The sequence below is a fragment of the Staurois parvus genome, unplaced genomic scaffold (genome assembly GCF_062004578.1).
Source record: "Staurois parvus isolate SC_StPar_1 unplaced genomic scaffold, SC_StPar_1.0 ptg000131l, whole genome shotgun sequence".
NCBI lineage: Eukaryota > Metazoa > Chordata > Amphibia > Anura > Ranidae > Staurois > Staurois parvus.
The window spans coordinates 1454584-1463614 of NW_028317927.1; the positions used below are offsets into that span (position 1 = coordinate 1454584).

Consider the following 9031-nt stretch of genomic DNA (forward strand, 5'->3'; position numbering starts at 1 on the left):
TCTCTGCCTCCCCCTGTGCCCGCCACCTCTCCAGTCCATGCAGCCTCTAAGGGGACGTGTTGGTGGAAAATTGTATACAGAGCAGCCAGCAGCCCTGTAATGCTTCTGACTGAGCCAGTGAGATGGGGGCCATTCATGTGAGTCTGGTCTTCCTCTCCTTCCTTCCTTCCTTCCTTCCTTCCTTCCTTCCTTCCTTCCTTCCTCCCCTCCTTTTTCTTCCTCCCTTCTTTTCCTTCCTTCCTTCCTTCCTTCCTTCCTTCCTTTCTTCCTTCCTTCCTTCCTTCCTTCCACCAGCCATTCCCTCCCTCCCTCCCCTTCCTTCCTTCATTCATTCCCTCCCTTCCTTTCTCTCCTTCCTTCTTTCCTTCCTTCCTTCCTTCCTTCCTTCCTTCCTTCCCTCCCATCATTCCTCCCTCCCTCCCTTTCTTCCTTCCTTCCAAATCTCTCTCCCTCCCCTCTTCCTCTTTCCTATTTTGTCCTCCAGCAATAGCTTTCATGAGTGCAGCCAAAAGAGTTTAGTTTTGTATGGTAGTAGTTGCTGATTAGAAGATCAGCAGATTGCTGGTTCCATGCAGGTCTCCTGCAAACCTGTCGGTATATCTGCTTATCTGTACATCCCATATGAGCAAGCCAATACACTCTGACAGGGAGAATCAATGAACTACATTGAGAACTACAAGTCGATAGCTGCGAAGGCTGTCGGGGACTTGTACTTTTCTCATTCACATAGGACTGTGAATAAGTGATGTGGCCAGGCAGTGGGAGAAGATGCCTTGCTAGCTGTCAAAGTGAGCAAGCGGGGAGGAGTGGAGGTCGGTTACACCCTGAATATGTTATGAAAGGTGAACTTATCTTTTAACACAACCCTCTACTCCAGGCTGATAACGTTGCTGTCTGTTGTTCCCCCTGTGCTCACTTATCCAAAATGTGGATACACTAATGCAGGAGGTGTGTTACTGGCCAGATCACCAGGTGAAAACAAAGGGAAAAAGAGAACTAAGAAAAGAAAACAAATACAGCCAATACATCCAATGATTGGTAAGCTGCAATATAGTACATTTTTGGTTTGGGCCTTAATACCTCTTTAAGGGACCCTAATTTCTCTCCTAGCTCTCACTTCAGTGCAGAATAGGAACTGAGAGCATTGCCCAGCCAGTTTGGGAAGCTTCCAGTGGCTGCAAAAGGATTAATCATGTAGAAAACTTGACCAGTAATCCCTCAAAGTTATTAATGATCAAGTATCTAGCGTCTTCCACAGCAGCCTGCAGTTCCCACCTGAAGATCTGAATGATATTCACAGGGTGCTGCAGATGCAAAAATAGAACATACATAAATTTACTCCTAGAAAGGAGAACTTGATGAGAAGGGTTAATATCAGTGCTCTTTAAGAAAGGGTGTGAAAGTAGGCATGAGTAATGGATGAGAAAGCATGTCCATCAACAGACATACTGTAGCTCAGACTTTCAGAGGAACATGTCACAGAGCTAATTCTTTTAGACTTTGTATCTGGAGAAAGGTGGATGTAGCTGTCATTAAGAACTTTCACTAAGCACCACCTTTTAACTTCCATGTGTACTTAATCTGTCTTATACAGAGGTGTCAGTTAGACAACAGCAGCGTTGACTTTCTAAAAGAGTCTTCATATCAGTATATCGGTAACAGTTCTAAAGGGCATCATCCTAGTGGAGTGAAAAGATGAAGAATAATGAAATATTGCTTTATTTATTTAACAAATCAATAGTTACTGAAAGGTCAGATAACTAAAGGTTTATTTCTCATGGTTTAGCAGTAAAAAAAAAAAATAAAAAATTGCTTGCCTAGATTTATTCTTGATTTGTAAGTGTCAAATTGAGAGAGGTAAAGCAGAAAGTGATATTATACTATACTAGCAATGTGTTTTGGCTTTTACAGACATTTGCAACAAGTAATGGGCATTTTTAGGGCCTGTTCGCACTATGGGGTTCATTTACTAAAGGCAAATAGGCTGTGCACTGCAAGGAAAATACAAAAACAGCATTTTTGCTTGCACATGATTGGATGAAAGAAGTCAGCAGAGTTTCGCCTCATTTCAGAGCTTCCACTTGGATTTAAAGCAACTGCACTTGCAGTGTACAGTATTATTTACCTTTAGTAAATCAAACCCTATGTGTAGTTCTCTGTGTTTTTCCTAATGGAGATATGTGATTTCTGGCAGTTATTGGTCTGGTTGCATAACAGATTAGAAACTACTGAAAACTAAGATGAAATGTAGATAGGCTAACACTTATAGTGGCCATACTTGCATAGAATATCTGCTCTTTGCAGTGTGAAGGACTATTCATCTCTCAAAAGCGATTTGTCCACTAAACTCATATGAAAGAAATGCTACTTGTGACCCTGGAAGCACAAACCCCACATAACCTATGTATGATTGGATGTTTTTGTATGGGCTGTGCGGAGTTCATTCATGGAAAATAAACGCTTGTTTGTTTCCTGGATAGTGTGAGAAATGGATATAGTTGATGAGCAGATGTCCAGACCGATTGCAATAAAAATGCTTGGGGTAATGTCCATTACCCTGAATAAAAAAAAGAAGAAAAAGAGGAGTAGCTGGTTTTGGTCCAAAGAGTGGTTGATTAACCGGGACCAATCTTCACATATGGTTCTGCTACGTGAAGTAAAGGACAAAAATCCAGATGACTACCGCAACTATCTACGTATGCCAGAGGAATCCTTCAGTGATCTACTAAGATTGGTGACTCCATTGCTGTAGAGGGAGGACACTTTGATGTTAAAATGGTGAAAAATGTCTGAACCTTTCTGTTGTGTGTCTCTGTGTGCCACATGGAGCATGGAGAAGAGAAAGAGCAGCAAACAATTGTCTGAGGATTTGAGAACAAAAATTTTTAAAAGTATGGATAATCTCAAGGTTAGAAGTCCATCTCCAGAGATCTTGTCATGTTCCTGTGTCCACTGTGTGCAACATTGTAAAGACATTTACAGACCTTGGCACTGTAGCTAATCTTCCTGGTAGTGGACGAAAGAGAAAAATTGATCAAAGATTGCAATGAAGGATTGTTCAAATGGTATATAAAGAACGTTGATAAACTTCCAGACAAATTCAAGCTGACCTTCAGGCACAGAGTACAACTGTGTCAGCTCACACTATACTTCACCATCTGAATGAAAAGGGACGCTATGGCAGGAGACCCATGAGGTCCCCACTGTTGACAAAGACATATAAAAAAGCCAGATTGGAGTTTGCCAAAACTTTCCTGAGGAAGCCAAAATCCTTTTGGGAGAATGTGCTATGAACAGACAAAACAAAATTGCAGCTTTTTGGTAAAGTCCATAATTCTGCTGTTTTCAGAAAAAGCAATGAGGCCTAGTGGATATGGTAGAAGTTCTGGAAAAGAAGGACTATGAAGGCAAGTGTAAACATTACACCAAGACCAATGCAAGAGAAGACCACATTCTGGACAAGATTGTGAAGATACTGCTGAGAGATCATGGTGTCCACCGTTCCAAGGATCAGCTCAGAAAATGTAGGTCTGATCTGAAGCATCGTGACCAGGAACAATACCACAAAATGAAAAAAAAATTAAGAAAAGTATGTTTTTCCTAGTATCTTTAAATGTTTTCCTATATGAGCATTACTATTTGAATGTGTTCTCTCTCACTTTCCATCTATCCCTATAGTATCTGTATGCCACTGTTACATTTTATTTTTAAACTGTATTGCCATGCTCTCAACAGATGGGTTTGTACATTTTTTTTGGCTGGAATATTTATGATAGGGGAATATCAGAAATTTATTTTTTATTGGTGGTGGTTCTGTGAAAAAAATTATTTTTGATTGGTAATGTCTGATTAGCAAGGTACAGCAGAAAGGCGGGAATTGATCTCCCTGGATAGGCATTTTTTGGGGGTGGGGGGGGGGACTTTTCTTAGATTACATACCTTAATGCATACATTTAATTGCCCTTGCAAATCTTAACAATTTTTTATGCCCTAAAAAAAAATAAAGATAAACTTACAGACAGAATAGTAAAAGACAGTCCAGGTCAGCTGAGAAAGCTAAAGATGGTCATGCTGACGTGCACGATGTCCAGAGTGTACAAAAAGGGTCAAATGAGCTCCACAATATTTCCACAGCAAAACCTGGTAAGATCACATACTAATGAAACGTATTAGTAATTTGTCCCAGGAAGCACATACAGTATGTATGTGAATAATACTATAAGTTTTTTTCCAGGAAAATTACAGAGAAGGTATGGGAAAGAGGATGTACCTACTATCTCAGAAATGTTCTCCCTCTCTATTCTCTCTCCCTATCTTTGTTCTCTCAATGTTCTCTCTCCCTCTCTATGCTCTCTTTCTCTATCTATGTTCTCTCTCATTAGGTTCACTCTGCCTATCTATGCTCTCTCTATGTTCTCTCTCCCACTCTATGTTCTCCCCCCCCCCTCTCTCTCTCTCTCTCTCTCTCTCTCTCTCTCCTTCTCTATGTTCTCTGTCTCTCTGACTATGTTCTCTATCACTTTCTCTCTCTCAGACTATAGTTCTTTCTCACTCTGTTTCCCTCAATCTCCAAATTATTTTGGGCAGGCAGAAATGGTGTATAAAGCATTAGCTCCCCTTTTTAACAGATTATATAATGTTATTTGCAATGTTTAATGAAATGTAAACTGTATGAAAATATGATTAATCATGCATAAGTAATAACTTATCTTTTTTTCTTTTATAGGAAAGTGATTCCTTTGGGTCAAATAACACAAGGATTAGCCAAGATGTATGTACAGATGAAGTGACATTTGATGTTGATTTCACAGATATTATAAGGTCTACTGAACATGCTACAGTCTCTGACTATGAAAAGGAATTTGTCAGCATTGAAGAAGAAAGAAATACTCCTGTCCATGGTGAGAACACAATGCTTATTTTTTCTATGTACATTTTCATGCACATGCTTATGTTTTAAGTCAGTAAGTGTACTAATGTCATGATCTGGGTATATACCTTGCAATTATATTTTTGTTCTAGAATGGAATGTATATTTTTTGATTTCCCTGTATATATTTTAACATCTGCAATGATTCCCCCACAGTCATACCTTATGAGTTTATTCACTAATTTTCCTTGCTATGTCCACCACTATACTCATTCTACAACAGTATCATTTACGAAGGCATGGTTCTTCTATGACCACACACAGCAAAGCTGTAGAAAAATGCTTGTCCAACTGCTTGTAAAATATTACTGACATCTAAAGTGACAGTGGTGTTTATGATCTATTTGACTCAATATCTTTCTACATGAGTAATGAGTGCCTATAATAGGAAATAGATGAAATGTCTCATCATGAATTTCATATTTTAATTTTATTTTTTAAATTACAGCTCTTGATCTCGCAATCAACAGTCTGATGGCAAACAAGCTGGTGAAAATCTTGATAAAGTGCTGCAGTGACCTGGAGCAAATGAAAGAAAATATATCCAACCTGGACACCAACCTAGTGGATGTCATATTTGTTTTTCAAAGTGTCATGTTTTTGGGTTCAGAAAACACAGCCTCTGGAATATATGATGTGACATTGCAGCTTCTCATTGTATGTTGCAATTACATTTAACATAGACCAAGAGGCACATTTTTCGTTTCTGTATGTGGTTAAATAAAAATAAAAGTTTTAGCATTTTGTTGTTTGCTTTTGTTTTTTTATTAACTATTGCATCAATAGGCATTTCATTACAACATTTATGAATTTTCCTTTTACATTCAACAAAGCATTACATGTGTATCAGATATCTCAGATTAGTTTACATATATTTTTAATTTTTTTTTATTATTTACATATGTATTATTATCCATTAAACATGAAAGTGGTTCTAAAGGCTCAAGGTTTTTTACCTTTATGCATTCTATGCATGAAGGTAAAAAAACCTTCTTTGTGCAGTAGCCCCCACAGCACTCCCATACTCACCTAAACACCCTCTTGATCCAGCAATGTGCATGGGAGCCTTGGCTTGTCCGGGTCATTCCCTCCTCATTGGGTGAGATAGCAGTGAGCCATTTGCTCCTGCTGCTGTCAATCACAGCCAGTGAGCCCATGAGAAGAGAGAGTGGGTGTTGCAAAGCCGCATCTCCGTTTGTGAATGGACACACAGTGCAGCAGCAGGGTAGTGTGTATTCTTGGGTGCCCCCATAGCAAGTTGCTTTCTGTGGGGGCACCCAACAGGAGGGAGGGGCCAGGAGCACTGTCAGATGACCCGAGAAGAGGAGGATCCAGGCTGCTCTGTGCACAACCACTGCACACAGCAGTTAGTAGAGACATGTTTGTTTAAAAAAAATTTATTCTTTAGAATCACTTTGGTTTACATATGTATTTCTAAGTACTTTTTGCATGCATATGTTTTCATATTGAAATAAATATAAATAAATATTTATGTCTCTACTACTACATATATTTTATATATGGCATTATATACAGAAATATCTCACTTTACTTGATTTCGCACATACATCCCATGATAGTGTTCAGGCACAAGCATAGTTCACATACACATATTCTTTCATTCAAAGATTCTTTTTCTGGTTCACCAAAGGACATGGGCAATAGGAGATTTTTTGTTTCGATTAACACATAAACATATACACTTTGGTTGAAACTATGAAAGTTTTTGCTTCAAATCCATTGATATTAGCCGGGCCTACTGTTAAAATCAGTTGTAAAGTTGAGTCCACTAATGGCACGAATGTCGAATGATCTTTTCTAAAATGAACAAGTTCGGCTGATATTCTATATGTGTATAGGGGGCATAAGATAAGTTCCAGGGCCACATCACAGTTTCTGCTAGTAAAAATATGTGTTCCAGGCTGCTTGGACAACAGTTGGAAGATCTCTCCATCATCACTGATCTTGTCTTCAGGTCCCCGACACAAAGACGAATGCTGCATCACAACTATTGTTAGGGGCTCCTGCAAATGATTGTTGCTGCAGCATTTATCTGGAAGTATCTTTATTAATAATCAGGGTATATGTGCACAATTCCACCATGATGTTTGCTGGGCCCTTTGCTATTAAGACCTGTTTGTACATTGGATTTATACACTATTATTATTTTTTCTTATATAAAGCTTTTATTAGTTCCATACTGGTGTGCATCTACTATCCTACTATACTGATGGTTAATGCTTTATGCTGCTTGCAGTAATTCTTCTACTCCCAATTATTTTGTTTGAACACTGGTTAAGGTCTCATGAAGGGCACCCCCCTCCCCCCCATTCACAGAGACCCTGTCATAGGTGGAGGCACTACCAGCTTTATTATCAAATCGACTCTTCCACTTAGCAAGTGGAAGAGCAAGTGACAACCCCCCCACCACCACCACCCTCAAAAGAGGTCCAAGGGGGGTTTATTATAACTTCATAGTATACACTTTCATTTTGTAACATCAACTTTGTAATAGTAATACAAACAATAGTTATTTTTGACAAACCAATATAAGCTTGTTGTGAGTTGTGACTGTCTGCTGTCCATCTCTTTCAACATTCCCTGCATGCTTTGCAGCTTATCCTCTGCTGTTTACTACAGTATATATCATGGTTCCTTGTTGCCCGCAAACAGATATAATGTAGTGTCTTTACTGTACTGACTGTGCCTGTTGTAGTTCACAAGGCAGGCTCTGTGAAATGTGGGACACAACACTACCTACTCACAGGGCATAGTGAATACGTGTCACAGAATTCAAGGAAGTAAATGTATAGGATTCTTTAAAAAGTAAGTATTCACATTTCAAAACTACTTGGATGTACTAGAAGTAGACTAGCAATAATTGAAATTCAATGTGGAAATGAATATATGATTTTAAATTTTGACCTTAGATACACTTTAATTATTTAGTGGGAGAATTGACCAGTGAATCATTGATAAAGATATCCCTTAGTTTTAAAATATTTCTCTGAAAATACCTAGACAGTTGTGCTTTTTTATTATGAATTAGATTTTATGGTGCAGATATTGACACATCTGTTATAATTTGTTTGTTGTTTAATACATTTTTATTGCTTATTTCAGGAACAGAAAAAGTTAAATAATACTAAACAAAACAACATAAGCGAACAGGCTCTCTTGTACAATAGGATACGATACTGTATTATGTCTTGTCATAATCATACAATATAGGATACTTTTTACCAATTGCAACCCCAAAAATGTAGATGGTAGTATTACTTACTATAAAAACTTCCAAACAGAAACAATTGTTGAAAAAAAACAAAGACCATCAGAGGCATGACAAATATCACAATACAAATAAGTGGTTTAAAACTTGAACCAAGAAGCCCATATTTTATAGTGTTTAACAACAGTACTTCTAGCAATATGCATGAGTTCTTCCAGAAGGTATATATCATCTACTTTGTGCAGCCATTGAGCTAAAGTGGGTATGATACATTGTCCCCAGCAGAATGGGATCATGGATTTTGCAGTATCTAATAAATGTGGAATACTGGACCTCTTATATCGGCCTGCTGAATCTGTTGTACAGTGGAATAACATAAACCAAGGTTCTTATCTGATCTTGTCCCTAAGAGAGATCGTGCCAGCCACAGCTTGCCAATACACCTGAATGAGTAGGCAAGCCCACCATATATATCCGTGTGTAGCAATCCCTCCAGCAAAAAGGCGAAGCAGATGAAAACACAGCATGCAGTTTAACTGATGTATAATGCCAGTGAATAAGAAGTATATCATTTACTTTCTCTATTCTGGAAGAAATAGAAGACATATAAGAAAGCTGCATAATCTTATCCTTTCGCCTATCAGCAATACTAGATTGCAGATCTTTTTCCCAATCCAAATAACAAGGACCTTGAAGGGATAATAAAGCTTGGTAAAATAGTGATACACAATGTGGCAAATGGTCTTTAGTCCGCATGATGGATTCAACAAGGTTCAATTAAGAAAATGAACAAAGTGACTGCTACAAGTTACGTACAAATTTAGATAATTGGGTAAAACGCCATTGTCCATAAAAGTGGGCTTAAGTGGCCC

At 38.3% G+C, this 9031-nt stretch overlaps 1 long non-coding RNA gene across 1 annotated transcript; it reads left to right on the plus strand.

Annotated features, from left to right (window-relative positions):
• The first annotated feature begins 4733 nt into the window (after window positions 1–4733).
• LOC149466327 (uncharacterized) lies at window positions 4734–5671 on the plus strand. Its single transcript, XR_016312081.1, has 2 exons — window positions 4734–4901; window positions 5379–5671. It is a non-coding gene; the product is annotated as an uncharacterized LOC149466327 (long non-coding RNA).
• Window positions 5672–9031: the final 3360 nt, after the last annotated feature.